The sequence below is a fragment of the Epinephelus fuscoguttatus genome, linkage group LG5 (assembly GCF_011397635.1).
Source record: "Epinephelus fuscoguttatus linkage group LG5, E.fuscoguttatus.final_Chr_v1".
Classification (NCBI taxonomy): Eukaryota; Metazoa; Chordata; class Actinopteri; order Perciformes; family Serranidae; genus Epinephelus; species Epinephelus fuscoguttatus.
The window spans coordinates 46,558,217-46,577,621 of NC_064756.1; the positions used below are offsets into that span (position 1 = coordinate 46,558,217).

The window sequence follows — 19,405 nt, forward strand, 5'->3', positions numbered from 1 at the left end:
AAATGGGCCTGTAGCGCCACCCATCAGTCTATAGACTACTAAAAATGGCCGCTGCAGCCAGTAGGAACGTCGTAGGAAGATCAAACCAAAACAGCCGTGTTCGTCTCATCAAGACCTACAAATCACGCACTCGCACCCATGACCTAAATCCAACAGGAAGTGAGCTATTTCCTTTCAAAGTAAGATTTTTCCTCAAAAAAAGAAATTCCTTTAAAAATCAACTAGTCCGACACCGTTTATCGTATCGGCTTCAAACTCGCACAGATTATTGTTCAACGTGTCCTTATCAATTATTGTGCGTAACTTTTTCAATCCTCGACTGGTTTGGATGTTATGGCGCGTTTCAGGTGATGTGCGCCAAAACCTCCTGATGATTTTTTGTGCCACCTAGACACACTAAAATGCCCGGTGTGAGGGGTAGGAACCACTTATGAAGACTAAACCAACACTGTCTCGTTCGTCTCATCAAGACCTACAAATGTCGCGCTGCAACACATGACCTAACTCCAACAGGAAGTGAGCTGTCGGTATATGAATGTAAGATGGAGTTTTTCACAAAATCAGTCGATCAAAAATTAGTTGATTCTACACCGTTTATCATAAATGCTTCAAACTTGCACAAATTACAGCTCTACCCTGCTGAACATTACTTGTGAAGGACTTTGTCATAACTTGAACGGTTTGGATTTTAGAAGCGTTAGAAGGTGCAGGACACAACTCCTCATGATGATCTCTGGAAGAAAAGATGAGGGCCAACACACTGTAAACTTGTGATTAAGGTGACATTTTTCAGGCCATAGACATACAAGCTTTATATGTTTGCGTTCAGAACAAATTTATCTATCTGGTGATGCTTTCAGATTGAAGATGGGACCCACGGTTTGGGATCTGGAAGGATTTGTTTGAGAAAGTTTCAAGCCATTCTGCTCTGTGTGTCAGCTGCAGCTCTCCTTAATTAGCATAACAAAGGCTTCACTCTGACAGTCTGTGTGTTAGAGTGAAGTGTGTATGTGTGTGGTCACACACACATGTGGTTTTAAATTACTTTAAAAATGACCTTAAAAGTATTTCCATTTCTTTTATCAATTTTATGTCTCTGAACCCAAGAGACTGACCTGGAGGGTTGCAGTAAATCACCTCATTTCAATTACAAGTCAGTAACAGTGTTACAAACATCAGGAAAGAATATACATCTTTGAGGAAATGTTACATTCAACAACACAGTAGCCTCATCAAACACTTTATTTTGATGTAATTGACAGAAAAATTAAATGCTGTGTTTTTGATGCATATAACATTATGTATACTTCGTGCAATCTGTAAGTTTGTCTGTCACAAACAGGAAGTATGTGAACATGTGAGATATGTCAATATGTCAGCAAACTCTCTCTCTCTCCCTCCCTGTCCCCCCATCTCTCTCCCTCTCTCTCTCTCTCTCTCTCGTGTCCTGTTACTGCATGTCAGTAACTCGGCCTTTTCTTCAGAGCCTTTGTGCTCCACTGTCTTGCAGGTTAACTTCTATCACAAACTGTCAAAGTTTCATTAGGTCACATGGCTTATGTCTTCAACTTTCAAAATATACGCTCACACCACCTTCATAAGAACCCTGTATTTTTAAACCTTTGGGCCCCCTTATAACACATCACACCTGTCCCCTTCGGGACGGTGTGAACAACTAAAAAATATGAAATATTAATATATTTCTCTACATTTTTTTGCTTAAATCTTTGAACCAACTTGTACTCAGATTATGCATATTAAATATTCATTCCTTTTGAGGATTTTCACAATTTATTTGCCATTTTATCTACATATATATATATATATATATGTAGAGAGAGAGAGAGAGAGAGAGAGAGAGAGAGAGAGAGAGACATGGAGAAAAAACATAATGTAACCTTAGAGCAACCTGCAGCTCATAATTTGCAAATTTTAGCGACACATTATTCTTCAACGTGTCCTCATCAATTATTGTGCGTAACTTTTTCAATCCTCGACTGGTTTGGATGTTATGGCGTGTTTCAGGTGATGTGCGCCAAAACCTCCTGACGATTTGTTGTGCCACCTAGACACACGAAAATGCCCGGTGCGACAGATAGGAACCACTTAGAAAGACCAAACCAAAACTGCCTCGTTCGTCTCATAAAGTCCTACAAATGTCGCGCTGCAACCCCTGACCTAACTCCAACAGGAAGTGAGCTGTCGGTCTTTGAATGTAAGATGGCGTTTTTCACAAATTCTGTCGATCAAAAATTATTTGCTCCTACACCGTTTATCATAACTGCTTCAAACTTGCACAAATTACAGCTCTACCCCTGCTGAACATTACTTGTGAAGGACTTTGTCATAACTTGAACGGTTTGGATTTAAGAAGCGTTAGAAGGTGCAGGACACAACTCCTCATGATGATCTCTGGAAGAAAAGATGAGGGCCAACACACTGTAAACTTGTGATTAAGGTGACATTTTTCAGTCCATAGACATACAAGCTGTATATGTTTGCGTTCAGAACAAATTTATCTATCTGGTGATGCTTTCAGATTGAAGATGGGACCCACGGTTTGGGATCTGGAAGGATTTGTTTGAGAACGTTTCAAGCCATTCTGCTCTGTGTGTCAGCTGCATGCAGTCCTTAATTAGCATAACAAAGGCTTCACTCTGACAGTCTGTGTGTCAGAGTGAAGTGTCTATGTGTGTGGTCACACACACATGAGGTTTTAAATTACTTTAAAAATTATCTTAAAAGTATTTCCATGTATTTTATCAATTTTATGTCTCTGAATCCAAGAGACTGACCTGGAGGGTTGCAGTAAATCACCTCATTTCAAGTACAAGTCAGTAACAGTGTTACAAACATCAGGAAAGAATATACATCTTTGAGGAAATGTTACATTCAACAACACAGTAGTCTCATCAAACACTTTCTTTTGATGTAATTGACAGAAAAATTAAATGCTGTGTATTTGATGCATACAACATTATGTATACTGAGTGCAATCTGTAACTTTGTCTGCCACAAACAGGAAGTATGTGAACGTGTGAGATATGTCAATATGTCAGCAAACTCTCTCTCTCCCTCCCTGTCCCCCCATCTCTCTCTCTCTCTCTCTCTCTCTCTCTCTCTCTCTCTCTCTCTCTCTCTCTCTCTCTCTCTCTCTCGTGTCCTGTTACTGCATGTCAGTAACCTGGCCTCTTCTCCAGAGCTTTTGTGCTCCACTGTCTTGCAGGTTAACTTCTATCACAAACTGTCAAAGTTTCATTAGGTCACATGGCTTATGTCTTCAACTTGCAAAATATACGCTCACACCACCTTCATAAGAACCCTTTACAGTTTTTAAAACTGAGTTTGACTTATGATTCTGGCTATTGTGGTACAACATGTGGGGAGTTTGTATTAATATCTGATAGTATACATATGTGACAATAATCATATGTGTATAATAACAGTAGGAGTATGGCACACACAGACACACACAGACAAACACACACACTCACACACACACACTCCACTCCTTATCCCCCCTCTCTCTCTCTATCTCTCTCTCTCTCCTCCCTCTGTCCACTTTCTCTCGTCTCTCCCTCTCTGCATATTGAGAACTGGGCCGTCTATGTCTGTCTGTCTGTGTGTGTCATACTTCTAGTGTTATTATACACATATTATTAGTGTCACATATGTATACTATCAGATTTTAATTCAACATTTGTAGGTCTTAGTATATATTTGTGTCTGTTTGCTGCACTTAGATCCTCAAAGCAGCCAGTACACATCACTCAAGCTTTCACTAGGTCACATGATTTCAAATGAATATGGATGTGTTGTTTGATCATCACACATGTCAAAGTTTCATTAGGTCACATGGCTTGTGTCTACAAGTTTCAAATTATGAGCTCACACCACCTTCATAAGAACCTTGCATTTTTAACCCTGCGGGACATCTTATAAAAAATCACACCTGTCCCCTTTGGAACGGTGTGGAGAACTAAAAAATATTAAATAATAATATATCTCTCTACATTTTTTTGCTTAAATCTTTTAACCAAGTTGTATTCAGATTATGCATATCAAATATTCATTCCTTTTGAGGATTTTCACAATTTATTTGCCATTTTATTTACATGAAGTCACTGTTACTTTAATGAAAAAAAAACATGAATTAAGATTAACTATATAATAAATGTTGGATGGATTTTTTATTTTATTTATCACAGTCTGTGATATGTGAATGATAAATAACAACACCAATTTTGTTGCATTATCATTTTTGGGGGCAGTTTCTATTTTTCAATAAAAAATAGACACTGTTCCCCTTCAGGACTTTTTTTTGTCTTTGTTGAAAAACAACCATAAAAATATATATATATATATATATTTTGATTTTTAACTCCTAGTCAGAGTATACATACCAAATATTAATTGTGGGTGTATGTATGAGAGAGAAAGACAGGGAGAGAGAGATAGACAGAGAGAGAGAGAGAGACAGAGAGAGAGAGAGAGAGAGAGAGAGAGAGACATGGAGAAAAAAAATAATGTAACCTTAGAGCAACCTGCAGCTCATAATTTGCAAATTTTAGCGACACAATAACACTCACACACACACAAACACTCCACTCCCTCTCCCCCCTCTCTCTCTCTGTCTCTCTTTCTCCCCCCTCTCTCCTCTCTCTCCCTTCTCTCCCTCTCTGCTTGTCACTAACTGCCGTATTGCATATCAGTAACTCGGCCTCTTCTCCAGAGCCTTTGTGTTCCACTGTCTTGCAGGTTAACTTCTATCACAGCGGTGCCTGGATAGTGTGGTGTGTGTGGTTGTGTTGCTGCTGTGGTGTCAAATGCGTCCTGCTGATTCTGTTATCACTAGTCATTAGTCAAACTGAACTTGAAGTGCCTGTGCTGTCACCTAAGTACATGGTCATTAATTAGCATAACAATGGCTTCACTCTGACAGACACAGGCCTGTGTGTGTTTGTGTGTGTGTGTTGTTTGATCATCGCACATGTTAAAGTTTCATTAGGTCACATGGCTTACGTCTGCAACTTGAGCTGGGGGACGAGGTCCCTCCCAACGCTGCTTGCAGCTTTAATTAAAATTGAGTTTGACTTATGATTCTGGCTATTGTGGTTCAACATGTGGGAAGTATATATTAATATCTGATAGTATACATATGTGACAATAATCATATGTGTGTAATAACAGGAGAAGTATGGCACACACAGACAGAAACGGACACACACAGACACACACACACACACACACACACACACACACACATACACACACACCAGTCCCTATCCCCTCTCTCTCCCTCTCTCTCTCTCTCTCTCTCTCTCTCCCCCCTCTGTCCTCTTTCTCTCGTCTCTCCCTCTCTGCATGTTGAGAACTCGGCCGTCTATGTCTGTCTGTCTGTGTTTCTCATACTTCTGCTGTTATTATACACATATGATTAGTGTCACATATGTATACAATCAGATATTAATTCAACATATTGTACTATAATTGCCAGAATTATAATTATCATATTATTACTTTTATTAATGTTGTTGTAAGCTACATTATGTGCAATAAACATTTTGGAGCTACTCTGACAGATTGACAGTCTGATCCTTGTGCACAGTGTTTTTAAAACAAATAAATATAAAAACGACAGAGGTTTGATTTGATCATCACACATGTCAAAGTTTCATTAGGTCACATGGCTTATGTCTTCAACTTTCAAAATATACGCTCACACCACCTTCATAAGAACCTTTTACAGTTTTTAAAATTGAGTTTGACTTATGATCCTGGCTATTGTGGTCCAACATGTGGGAAGTATATATTAATATCTTATAGTATACATATGTGACAATAATCATATGTGTGTAATAACAGGTGAAGTATGGCACACACAGACAGACACACACACACACACACACACACACACACACACACACACACACACACACACACACACACACTCCACTCCCTATCCCCTCTCTCTCTCTCTCTCTCTCTCCTCCCTCTGTCCTCTTTCTCTCGTCTCTCCCTCTCTGCATGTTGAGAACTCGGCCGTCTATGTCTGTCTGTCTGTGTGTGTCATACTTCTAGTGTTATTATACACATATGATTAGTGTCACATATGTATACAATCAGATATTAATTCAACATATTGGTTTAGATTTTAGAAGTGTTAGAAAGTGCAGGACACAACTCCTCATGATGATCTCTGGAAGAAAAGATGAGGGCCAACACACTGTAAACCTGTGATTAAGGTGACATTTTTCAGTCCATAGACATACAAGCTTTATATTTTTGCGTTCAGAACAAATTTATCTATCTGGTGATGCTTTCAGATTGAAGATGGGACCCATGGTTTGGGATCTGGAAGGATTTGTTTGAGAAAGTTTCAAGCCATTCTGCTCTGTGTGTGAGCTGCATGCAGTCCTTAATTAGCATAACAAAAAACTCACACACATTATTCTTCAACGTGTCCTTATCAATTATTGTGCGTAACTTTTTCAATCCTCAAATGGTTTGGATGTAATGGCGTGTTACAGGTGATGTGCTCCCAACCCTCCTGAGGATTTGTTGTGCCACCTGGACCCACGAAAATGCCCGCTGTGATGGGTAGGAACCACTTAGAGAGACCAAACCAAAACTGTCTCATTCGTCTCATCAAGACCTACAAATGTCACGCTGCAACCCCTGACCTAACTCCAACAGGAAGTGAGCTGTCGGTCTTTGAATGTAAGATGGCGTTTTTCACAAAATCTGTCGATCAAAAATTATTTGCTCCTACACTGTTTATCATAACTGCTTCAAACTTGCACAAATTACAGCTCTACCCCTGCTGAAGATTACTTGTGAAGGACTTTGTCATAACTTGAACGGTTTGGATTTTAGAAGCGTTAGAAGGTGCAGGACACAACTCCTCATGATGATCTCTGGAAGAAAAGATGAGGGCCAACACACTGTAAACCTGTGATTAAGGTGACATTTTTCAGGCCATAGACATACAAGCTTTATGTGTTTGCGTTCAGAACAAATTTATCTATCTGGTGATGTTTTCAGATTGAAGATGGGACCCACGGTTTGGAATCTGGAAGGATTTGTTTGAGAAAGTTTCAAGCCATTCTGCTCTCTGTGTGAGCGGCAGCTGTCATTAATTAGCATAACAAAGGCTTCACTCTGACAGTCTGTGTGTCAGAGTGAAGTGTGTATGTGTGTGGTCACACACACATGAGGTTTTAAATTACTTTAAAAATGACCTTAAAAGTATTTCCATGTATTTTATTAATTTTATGTCTCTGAACCCAAGAGACTGACCTGGAGGGTTGCAGTAAATCACCTCATTTCAAGTACAAGTCAGTAACAGTGTTACAAACATCAGGAAAGAATATACATCTTTGAGGAAATGTTACATTCAACAACACAGTAGTCTCATCAAACACCTTTCTTTTGATGTAATTGACAGAAAAATTAAATGTAGTCTTTTTGATGCATACAACATTATGTAAACTGAGTGCAATCTGTAACTCCCTCTGCCAAAAACAGGAAGTATGTAAACATGTGAGATATGTCAAAATGTCAGCAAACACTCTCTCTCTCCCTCCCTGTCAGCCCATCTCTCTCTCTCTCTCTCTCCCCCCTCTGTCCTCTTTCTCCCTTCTCTCCCTCTCTGCATATCGCTAACTCGGCCGTCTACGCCTGTGTGTGTTATACTCCTACTTTTATTATACACATATGATTCGTCTCACATATGTATACAATCAGATATTAATTCAACATATCGTACTATAATTGCCAGAATTCTAATTATAATATTATTACTTTTATTAATGTTGTTGTAAGCTACATTATGTGCAATAAACATTTGGGAGCTGCTATGACAGATTGACAGTCTGATCCTTGTGCACAGTGTTATTAAAACAAATAAATATAAAAACCACAGAGGTTTGATTCTGAGCTGAGGATGAATTTGTGCATTGTAATATTTGAACGTAAAGACAAAAAGTGATGCTCAAAGAAATGACTGATCTGCAAAAATTCAGTAACTTAAGACAGTCCTGAGTAACAAAGAAATATGCAGCAGGTTAACTTCTATCACAGCGGTGCCTGGCTGGTGACATGTGAGGTTGTGTTGCTGCTGTAGTGTGAAATGCCTCCTGCTGATTTTGTTATCATTAGTTATTAGTCAAACTGAGCTTGAAGTCACCTAATGACATGGTCATTGATTAGCATAACAATGGCTTCACTCTGACAGACACAAGCCTGTGTGTGTGTTTGTGTTGTTTGATCATCGCACATGTCAAAGTTTCATTAGGTCACATGGCTTATGTCTACAACTTACAAAATATATGCTCACACCACCTTCATAAGAACCCTTTACAGTTTTTCAAATTGAGTTTGACTTATGATTCTGGCTATTGTGGTACAACATGTGGGAAGTATATATTAATATCTAATAGTATACAAATGTGATAATAATCATATGTGTATAATAACAGTAGAGGTATGGCACACACAGACAGACAGAGACACAGACACACACTCCACTCCCGGCCCCCCCCCCCCCCCCCCCCTCCCCCCCTCTCTCTCTCTCCCCCCTCTGTCCTCTTTCTCCATTCTCTCCCTCTCTGTATGTGGCTAACTGGGCTGTCTATGTCTGTCTGTCTGTCTGTGTCATACTTCTACTGTTATTATACACATATGATAAGTGTCACATATGTATACAATCAGATATTAATTCAACATATTGTACTATAATTGCCAGAATTATAATTATAATATTATTACTTTTATTAATGTTGTTGTAAGCTACATTATGTGCAATAAACATTTCAGAGCTGCTCTGACAGATTGACAGTCTGATGCTTGTGCACAGTGTCATTAAAACAAATAAATATAAAAACGACAGAGGTTTGATTTGAGGTGAGGATAATTCATGCAGTGTAATATTTGAACGTTAAGACAAAAAGTGATGTTCAAAGAAATGACTGATCTGCATAAATTCAGTAACTTAAGACAGTCCTGAGTAACAAAGAAATATGCAGCAGGTTAACTTCTATCACAGCGGTGCCTGGTTCGTGTGACGTGTGAGGTTGTGTTGCTGCTGTAGTGTGAAATGACTCCTGCTGATTCTGTTATCATTAGTCATTAGTCAAACTGAGCTTGAAGTGCCTGTGCTGTCACCTAAGTACGTGGTAATTAATTAGCATAACAATGGCTTCACTCTGACAGACACAGGCCTGTGTGTGTTTGTGTGTGTGTGTTGTTTGATCATCGCACATGTCAAAGTTTCATTAGGTCACATGGCTTACGTCTGCAACTTGAGCTGGGGGACGAGGTCCCTCCCAACGCTGCTTGCAGCTTTAATTCTCTTTAACTTTTTTTAAAAAGTGTTTTTTTATTGTGTATTTAAATATGAATTTAATTATTTACAAATAGAGGTTTAAATTGTGACAAAATTGCCCAATGTGCTTGGTCCGGCACTGTTTGTAATGGGTAGCTTCAAGCTCAGAGCATCTCTGTGTGTACTGTCTTCGGGGAAGCTGTAAATGAGTTGTTAATACTCTGTCAGGCAATGACAACAATGTATTGGTACCTTGGACTGGGACAATGGTCATCCCCAGGCCATGCTCCAGGTGTCTGCTGATGTGACACAGTCTGGGTCGGGACCAGCAGTCCCCTTTGGAGGCTTTGGCTAGAGTCTGTAGGTCTATACCAGTAGACACTGCCTGGAGAAGAGAAACATGACAGGATTGAACTCATGGAAGAATGAATCACAGTAACATACAGATAAATTGTTCTCTCATATTTAAGTATTGTGTTTATCTTAAACAATTCAATTAAGTGTACATGACATTAAAGTCTGGAACAAGTGCAACATTTGTGCAGATACATTGCAATTATGAGGATGAATGTATTTGTTTTGTAATTGTAATGGTTCATCTGCAGCCCAGGTACACACCATTGGTGAGGAGGCAGTCCATAACAACACGAACAGTGAGGAGTGTGCTGCTGGACCCTCACGAGGAGGACATAGAGGGAGCAGCTCATTGCCTAACCGACTATATGACTTTCTGTATGGATATGGCTGTTCCTGTCAACACTGTGCGTTGTTATAACATGCCCTGGATCACCAGCGAGGTGAAAATGGTCCTGAACAGGAAAAAGAGGGCCTTTAAAAATGGAGACTTGGAGGAATTAAGAAGAATGCAGAAGGAGCTTAAAGTCTGCCTGAGGGAAGCCAAGCAGTCATACAGAAAGAGGCTGGAGGGGAAACTGAGGGAGAACAACATCCGGGAGGTATGGGATGGGATGAAGATCATCACCGGCTGCAAAAAGGAGGCTGGAACAACTGGGGGAAGCATAGAGAGAGCAAATGAACTAAACACCTTCTTCAACAGGTTTGACTCTATGCCTGCCATCTCTTCCCTAACTCCAGCCTCACCTGCACCATCTGCACCAGACCATCGACTGCTGGATGATTATCACCCCCCCAAACCCTCTCCCCTATCTCACCTCTCCTCCCATCCACCAGTGGGACCCTCTGTCTCTCTGTCCCCTTCTAACCCTTCTTCTCCCTGTCCCCCTCTACCATCTGACCCCTCCCCATCCTCACCCCAGAGTTTCTGCCCCCCCTCCTCTTCTCCCATATCAGCCTCCCAACCCCCTCACATCACTGCACATCAGGTGAGAGGAGTGCTGAAGAGACTGAACGTCAGGAAAGCAGCTGGCCCAGACAGGGTGTGCCCCAGGTTGCTAAAAGTCTGCGCTGACGAGCTAGGGGACCCTCTCCAGCAGGTTTTCAATTTGAGCCTGCGTCTGGGTAGAGTCCCTTCGATCTGGAAAACATCTTGCATCATCCCTGTTCCCAAAAAATGGCACCCCAGTGACCCCAACGACTTTAGGCCAGTTGCCCTCACCTCACAGGTAATGAAGTCCTTGGAGATGCTAGTACTACACTGTCTTAAGCCGCAAGTACAAAATGAACAGGACCCACTTCAATTTGCATACAGGGAAAAGATAGGGGTAGAGAATGCTGTCCTGTATCTTCTCCACTGGACTCTCTCCTATCTGGATGGAGGTGGCTGCGATGTGAGGACTCTTTTCTTCGATTTCTCGAGCGCATTTAATACAATTCAGCCATCCCTGTTGCAGGAAAAACTGACCAACATGGAAGTGGTGCCACATCTCGTGACCTGGATTACTGACTATCTTACAGACAGACAACAGTTTGTCAGGATGGGTGGTAATGTATCCAGCACCCTGACTTGCAGTACAGGAGCCCCACAAGGGACTGTGTTGTCCCCCCTTCTCTTCACTCTATACTCTGCTGATTTCCACCATGATTCTGAGATCTGTCACGTGCAGAAATTCTCGGATGACACAGCCATCATAGCATGTATTAGGGGGAATGAGGAGGGAGAATACAGGAAACTGGTGAGTGACTTTGCAGGCTGGTGTGGGAGGAACCAGATCCAGCTGAACATAGCAGAAACCAAGGAGATGGTACTGGACTTCAGGAGACAGCCCACTCCCCCACAACCAATCTGCATAGGAGAGATGGCGGTGGAGACAGTCACCTCCTATAAGTACCTCGGGCTCCTACTGGACAATAAACTGGACTGGGCTCAGAACACCGACCTCCTCTATAAGAAGGGGCAAACCAGGCTGTACTTCCTGAGGAGACTGGCGTCATTCAACATCTGCAAAAAAATCGCCTTAAGATGTTTTATCAGTCGGTGGTTGCCAGCGTGCTCCTCTATGCTGTGGTCTGCTGGGGGAGCAATACCAGCAAGAGAAACATTCACCGGCTGAATAAAATCATTAAAAAAGGCAGGCTCTGTGGTGGGGCTGAAGCTGGACTCTGTGGAGACAGTGACAGAGCAGAGAACACTGTCCAGATTCAGGACAATCTTGGACAACACCAATCACCCTCTGCACTCTGCCTTCACACTAAAAAGGAACACATTCAGCAGTAGATTGCTGTCCCAGAGCTGCTCCACTGACAGACGGAAGTCTTTTGTCCCCCGTCCAATTAGACTGCACAACTCTCTGGCAGGGAGGGGTGATGGAGGGAGAAGATGAGGGGCACTGATTGACTGATTGACTGTGAATAACAGCACTACAGCACTTTATGGATTTTTATGGATTTTTAATGTCACATTTTTAATTATTTTATTTTACTAACCTGTTTATTGGATTTCTTCTATTGATGTATGGTTATGTGTGTGTGAGCAGCTGATCACTGTTAAATTTCCTTCGGGATCAATAAAGTTGCATCTATCTATCTATCTTATCTATCTTATCTATCTATCTATCGGAATCATTTACAAACCAATAACAGAATATGATATTTACCTATAAGAATGATCACATTCATCATGTCTGAAATAGATGAGTTTTGTGTTATCCATAAAAAATGAGAAATGTCAAAAGTTGGAATGTTTTTTTCTAAATGATCCTTACTTTAAGCAATGAATGTCTCCATCTTGGGCATGTGCAGGTCGAGTATCTAAACCAACAAAGTCACCTGTGACCCCTGATGACCCCAACTAACCTATATCTCCCGGTGACATCAGAGGGCCTTTTCCTGTTCATCTTCTCACTTTTGCAGGTAGACTTCACGTTACTGAGCTCTAGCTAAAGCTAAGTTAATGACTGCTCACTGCTGTTCGTCGCGGGCAGCCTTGCGACAACTTTGTCGGAGTTGTGAGCTGCTTGCCCTCCGAGGGCTGCGACAAGCTAACGCTCCGCCAGTGAGAGGTTGTTGCAGTTTGCTGTGGACACTCCTTTCTTCGGATCATCATCCCCGGTTGATCTCTACAGCTGGTTAAGTACCAAGCTTAAAGGGATAATCGACATTTTGGCAAATTTGCCTATTGCCATAATCCCTATAGTCAAATGGGTAGGTACATTACCTTTAATTATCAGTGCCTGTTGTTCTGAGATTGGTGGGGCAGAGCTGCCTGCTGCTCAGCGCACAAAATGGAGGTGAACGGTATGGCCCCCTCTCTCCCTCAAAACTAATCAAATACACCATCAAATGACTCCAAACGCTCTTGTGGACAACTTGTAGCTTACACATTCACCACGCTATGAAATAATAATGTAATATTATGAGACAGAGTTGGTTTGAAGCCAAATGCACAGCCGGAACTACATTCCAGACATACAGTACTTGCTGGGCAGAGTGATTTCAAACAGCGTATGTTTAATGCAGTTACTTTTACTTAAGCTTACTATAAACTTTGGGGAAAAGATCATGGTATAGCCGTTCTACTGGAGTGCATTAGATTACACAGGTGTACCTAACCAAGTGGCCAGTGACTGTATGTTACATAGATATGTTGATGGTAGGATGGGATGAGGGTACGCCTCAAAATAATCACCGGAACACGGGGAGAACATGCTAACTCCACACTCACAAATCACTACAACTCCTGAGGGAACAACAACATAAAATGTTCACTAGCATTCTGTTTATTCCCAACAATGAGAAGTAATGCCAGTCACTTCACTATATGCTCTGGGCAAGCACTTATCCATAACATAACCACAACAACATTTGCATTTTAGCCTTATTTACCATGCTTGGGTTGTAGGCTAATATTACTCAACATGGAGGTAACGTTACAGCAGAGAGATTGCTGAGCAAAATACACAACGATCACTTACCACGTCTGCTCGTTTTGTGATGCCGACAGATGGTATGGCAGTATCTTTCAAGAAAAGCGTTTGAACCATTCCTGATCTTCTGGGCTCCATCCTTTCACTGTCGTCCTCCGGTAAAAAATGGTTGGAGCAAACAAACATTTTCTGGACCATTTCCACAGGCGTGCTGGGGTCGATGTCCAGCACAAATAGTCATTGTTTCATCTTGTCCGTATTTGTGGGTGGTACTACGTGAAACTTCACTCTGCTCCATGTCTTCGGCTTGTTACCGCAACCTTTTACAATACATGTGTAAACCATGATTTACAACACTCAATAAACTTTTCTCAAACTTTCTGGCACATCCAGCTGACAACTGATTTGTGGGTGGTTTTTTAAAAAAAAATTTTTTCCCGGGTTCGGATCTGGGTGGAAAAAATAACATGCGGGTCGGATCGCGGGTTTTAGATAAACACATCAAACTAATCTTTTTAGTTCGTTCGGTAAACTACAGATAACTATCTTGGTCATTATTTACTCTTTGAGGATTGCTTCCGCTATTTCGCAACAGTCATTGGTTCAGCTGTTTACAGGCGTTTCACCATCTAATAACACAATTTGTGATTGGACGAGAGAATCAACATGGCTGCCACCGTCTAACAAACGCCACTTCCAAAACAGTAAATAATTATTTAGGTATTTGAGAAATAAGTGGATAAAACGTACAACTATCACTTTATAATGTTTCTGAAGTGTTTCCCTGATGGATTACTTCTCTCCTCGATGGATTCTAAAAACATGTGACGGCTCGTAACTGCTGAACGTTGCTCTGGACAGAAAGTAAGTCTGTTATTACACATGTAAAGTTCCTTTACATAGATTAAAAGTTTAAAAGCATTAAACGTAACAAACGAGTGCTTTTACACTTGTATGGGAGAAGAACACAGAGGGTTGATGATGGAGCTGAAGTCAGGTTTTCATTGTGAGAGCTGCTTCATTCAGGTTGTTGTTTACTCACTGGCACCTTAACTGTGGCGATATGCTGTTCAATATTCAGCCAATATGACCCAGAATGATTACTTTAATCCGGGTTACGGGTCGGGCTGTGGGTCGTGTTTCAACGGGTCAGAACGGGTTGTGGTACCAATTGGCCTGATGTGCAGGTTTGCGGTCCGGGTGCAGTTTTGTACGTCCCTGGGTCGGGACGGGGCGGATCTTGAAAACTGGACCCCTGCAGGACTCTGGTCTCAGGTGCGCACTGTGTCACTCCACCCAGTGGTTTACGAAAGAAAGTAGTTCAGAATATTTGCTTCATGTGTTGTAATGTCACTTAATTATACATTATTATTTCATAGCGTGGGGAATGCGCAAGCCATGTGTTGTCCACTAGAGCGTTTTGGAGTCATTTGATGATCTATTTGATTAGTTTTGAGGAAGAGAGGGGGCCTTACCGTTCACCTCCATTTTGTGCGCTGAGCAGCGGGCAGCTCTGCCCTACCGATCTCAGAACAGCAGGCACTGACAATTAAAGGTAATGTACCCACTCATATGAGTATAGGGATTACAGCAATAGGCAAATTTGCCAAAATGTTGAACTATCCCTTTAATGTAGTGATTAGTTGACTTTATTAAGTATTTTCTTGTTTCATATCCCGCTAAATGTTGGGGAAGGCAGTGTAGTCGCTCCCTCTTCCAGCATAGGTGAATTGAACATGTTTGTTTTATAGTTAGCAGAGGTGCTCTCTTGAGCTAACTTTACATATATATAATTTCTGTTGCAATAAGTGTGACTTAATCTTTGCTGGTGATAGCAGTGTTCTCGCTCCCTTTCCCAGGTGTGTGGTAAACATTTTGACTTGACTATAGTTAGCAGAGGTATCAACCATATTGGGCAACCACTTAAGTTCAGCCTGTATGGCTTCACTGCAGCCTGAAGATGGCCATGACATGTGTCCCTCGTACCTTGGTCTCAAGCATCTAAGGAAGGGCCTTTCAGAGGATCCCTGCATGAACTGCAGCTTCATGTCTCGGGAGGTGAGGGCCGCTAGACTGGCTGAGGTGGAGCAAATGTTGGCCTGTGTTCCATTGCCAGAAGACTTGACACCAGCCCAGCGATTGACTCAGGCTCAGTGTGGTCAGTCAAAACGGCGGGCTGCTAAGACTGAGGGTGTCCCCTCCAGGAAAAAGGCCAAAGAGTCCAAGCTTGCCTCTAAGATGGACTGCTTGACTGAGGAGCTTAACCAAATGAAATCCCATCTCTTATTCCTCCAGCCTGGGACTGGTGCTGGGGATACGGATGCTGCGGCTCTTCCTGAGGCCATGTTGGATCCGGAGGATGATGTGCTCTCAATGGCGGATTCAACCACTGAGGTTTGCGAATATGGGGCAGACGTGGTCTCCCAGGAGGAAGCCTATCATGCCTCTGAGGTGAGCTCCCGTTCTTCGGCCCACAGTGCTGGAGATGGTTTCTGAGAATAGCTCTATGGGAGCCATCATTCGTATGGCCTTGGCCCGCCTGCAGTTGGATGTTCCACAAGCTCAGCCAGCTCCTACCAGTGCTTTTTTCTGGTGTGGACCAGCCCCTGCCACCTTCACTGTCCCTCCATCAGATGAATATTTGAGGGAGATGCATGCATATTGGAGGGATACTAGAGCCCTCTCTCATACAACATCTGATGGCTGAACATTGGCAACACTGGCTCCATGGAGAGCGAGGACATATTTGCTTCAAGGCATGGCCATGGGCTCCATTTCATCCCATCGAGAAACCATTACAACAGATGCCTCCCTCTTGGGATGGGGTGCAGTGTGGCAGAACCGTATAGCTCGAGGGCTGTGGTCTGCTCTGGACTGCACAGAGCACATCAATGTACTGGAGCTATGGGCCGTGCACATGGCTCTCAGGTACTTTATTCCATTCCTGAGAGGGAGGCATGTGCTTTTACGGTCAGACAATGTCTCGACTGTCTCTCAGATAAACCACCAGGGGAGGACCAGGACTGCACGATGGTTTCAGGTGTCCCGGGACCTCCTGATGTGGGCAGCCCCCCCGCCTAGCCAGCCTGAGGGCAATGTATTTACCCGAGGAGCGGAACTGGCCTGCAGACTTCCTCTCACGTTGCAAGCCTCCACCAGAGGAGTGGCGGCTTCACTCAGAGGTGGTGCTCAACATCTGGGACATCTTTTGCAGGGCAGGGGTAGATCATATTTGCTTCAAGGCATGGCCATGGGCTCCATTTCATCCCATCGAGAAACCATTACAACAGATGCCTTTTTTTTGCAGGGCAGGGGTAGATCATATTTGCTTCAAGGCATGGCCATGGGCTCCATTTCATCCCATCGAGAAACCATTACAACAGATGCCTCCCTCTTGGGAGGCATCTGTTGTAATGGACTTCCTCTCACGTTGCAAGCCTCCACCAGAGGAGTGGCGGCTTCACTCAGAGGTGGTGCTCAACATCTGGGACATCTTTTGCAGGGCAGGGGTAGATCATATTTGCTTCAAGGCATGGCCATGGGCTCCATTTCATCCCATCGAGAAACCATTACAACAGATGCCTTTTTTTTGCAGGGCAGGGGTAGATCATATTTGCTTCAAGGCATGGCCATGGGCTCCATTTCATCCCATCGAGAAACCATTACAACAGATGCCTCCCTCTTGGGATGGGGTGCAGTGTGGCAGAACCGTATAGCTCGAGGGCTGTGGTCTGCTCTGGACTGCACAGAGCACATCAATGTACTGGAGCTATGGGCCGTGCACATGGCTCTCAGGTACTTTATTCCATTCCTGAGAGGGAGGCATGTGCTTTTACGGTCAGACAATGTCTCGACTGTCTCTCAGATAAACCACCAGGGGAGGACCAGGACTGCACGATGGTTTCAGGTGTCCCGGGACCTCCTGATGTGGGCAGCCCCCCCGCCTAGCCAGCCTGAGGGCAATGTATTTACCCGAGGAGCGGAACTGGCCTGCAGACTTCCTCTCACGTTGCAAGCCTCCACCAGAGGAGTGGCGGCTTCACTCAGAGGTGGTGCTCAACATCTGGGACATCTTTTGCAGGGCAGGGGTAGATCTGTTTGCCACACAGGAGTCAACCCATTGCCCCCTCTGGTTCTCCTGGACAGAGGAAACCAGCCCTTTGGGGCCAGGATGCTCTCGCCCACGATTGTCTTCTTTATGCATTTCCACCAATCCCTCTGATTCTTCCGGTACTGCAGAGGGTCCTCCAGCAGGGCCACAGGTTGCTGCTGGTAGTCCCCTTCTGGCCAAGGAGTACATGGTTTCCTCTGCTGCCCAGGCTCTGCCGTGGCTCACCATGGCGCCTCCCCATGGCGCCTCCCTGACAGGATGGATCTCCTGTCTCAGCTAGGGGGCCAGATTTGGCATCCCAACCCTCACCGCCTGCAGCTATGGGTCTGGATGTTACAGGGCCCGAACTACTGCTGACAGATTGTACAGACGCTGTCCACGATACTGTACTGGATTCCAGGGCGCCTTCTACACGGGTCCAGTATGAGAACAGGTGGCAGCTGTTCTCTGCATGGTGTTCAGATAGGGGTGAAGACCCAGTTCGCTGTTTATTCCTCTGATTCTGGAGTTCCTACAATCACTTCTAGAGGACAGCCAGTCACCCGCGACCCTGAGGGTATATGTGGCAGCCATTTCCTCTCAACATGTTTGAGTTGATAACAACACGGTGGGGTGCCACAGGCTTGTGTCCCTCTTCCTAAAAGGAGCTTTGAGGCTACGTCCTCCAGGAGCACTGAGAGCTCCAGCATGGGATCTACCTATGGTGTTGGATGCTCTGTGTTTACCTCCCTTTGAACCCCTGGCGCAGGTGGAACTGAAGTGGGTGTCTGAAAAAACGTCTTTTCTCCTCCCATCACCTCAGCGAAGCGTGTTGGGGAGCTACACGCCCTGTCCGTGAGTGACTCGTGTCTGAGGTGGAACTCTGATGGCTCAGGGGTCACCATGAAATGCCGAATACGGCATTTCTTCCTAAGGTTCTGTCACCATCAAACCTTATCCAACCGATCTATTCGGCACAGTTTACCCCCCCAGAAGGTGAAGGGGTCTACAAGTTGAGACTGCTGTGCCCTGTGTGGGCTTTAAAAGTCTATGTAAATGCGACCGCACGTATAAGGCAGTCAGAACAGAGGTTTCTCTGTTATGATGGTCCTAAGAAAGGCTGTGCTCTCTCCAAACAGCGACTCTCTTATCGGATCATGGACATTATCACCCATGCATATAAAACAGGAGGTCACCCCTTGCCATCAGGGTGAGTTGCCACTCTACTAGGGCTGTCTCTACATCATGGGCAGCCCATGAAACGATCCTCTGATGTCACCGGGAGATATAGGTTAGCAGGGGTCATCAGAGGTCACAGGTGACTTTGTTGGTATAGATACTTGTCCTGCGCATGCGCGAGATGGTGACAATCAGTGCTTAAAGCAGTCAGTAAGGATTCATAGAACCATAGTTACATATGTAACTTTCATTGCCTTAAGTCAGTGGTTCTCAAACTTTTTACACTGAGAAAAAAATTGAGCTCTCCAAGTACCACCATTATGACCAACCTAAACATACAGTGGTGGAGCCTTACCTTAATAGCTACGGACAGTTCACACAGGAGACATGTTTATTTCTAATATGTGGATTATTTATTGTTGATTATTTCCCGCCACAGCCACACTGCAAGGTTCAGCACCTCTTTCTCTGTCATACACACAGCAAATGAGGACATGAAGAATAACAGCTGTATTTTATTCATTCACA

At 43.5% G+C, this 19,405-nt stretch overlaps 1 pseudogene; it reads right to left on the reverse strand.

Annotated features, from left to right (window-relative positions):
- The window catches only part of LOC125889092 (Na(+)/H(+) exchange regulatory cofactor NHE-RF3-like), a 268,747-nt pseudogene that overhangs the window by 101,678 nt on the left and 147,664 nt on the right, over nt 1-19,405 (reverse strand).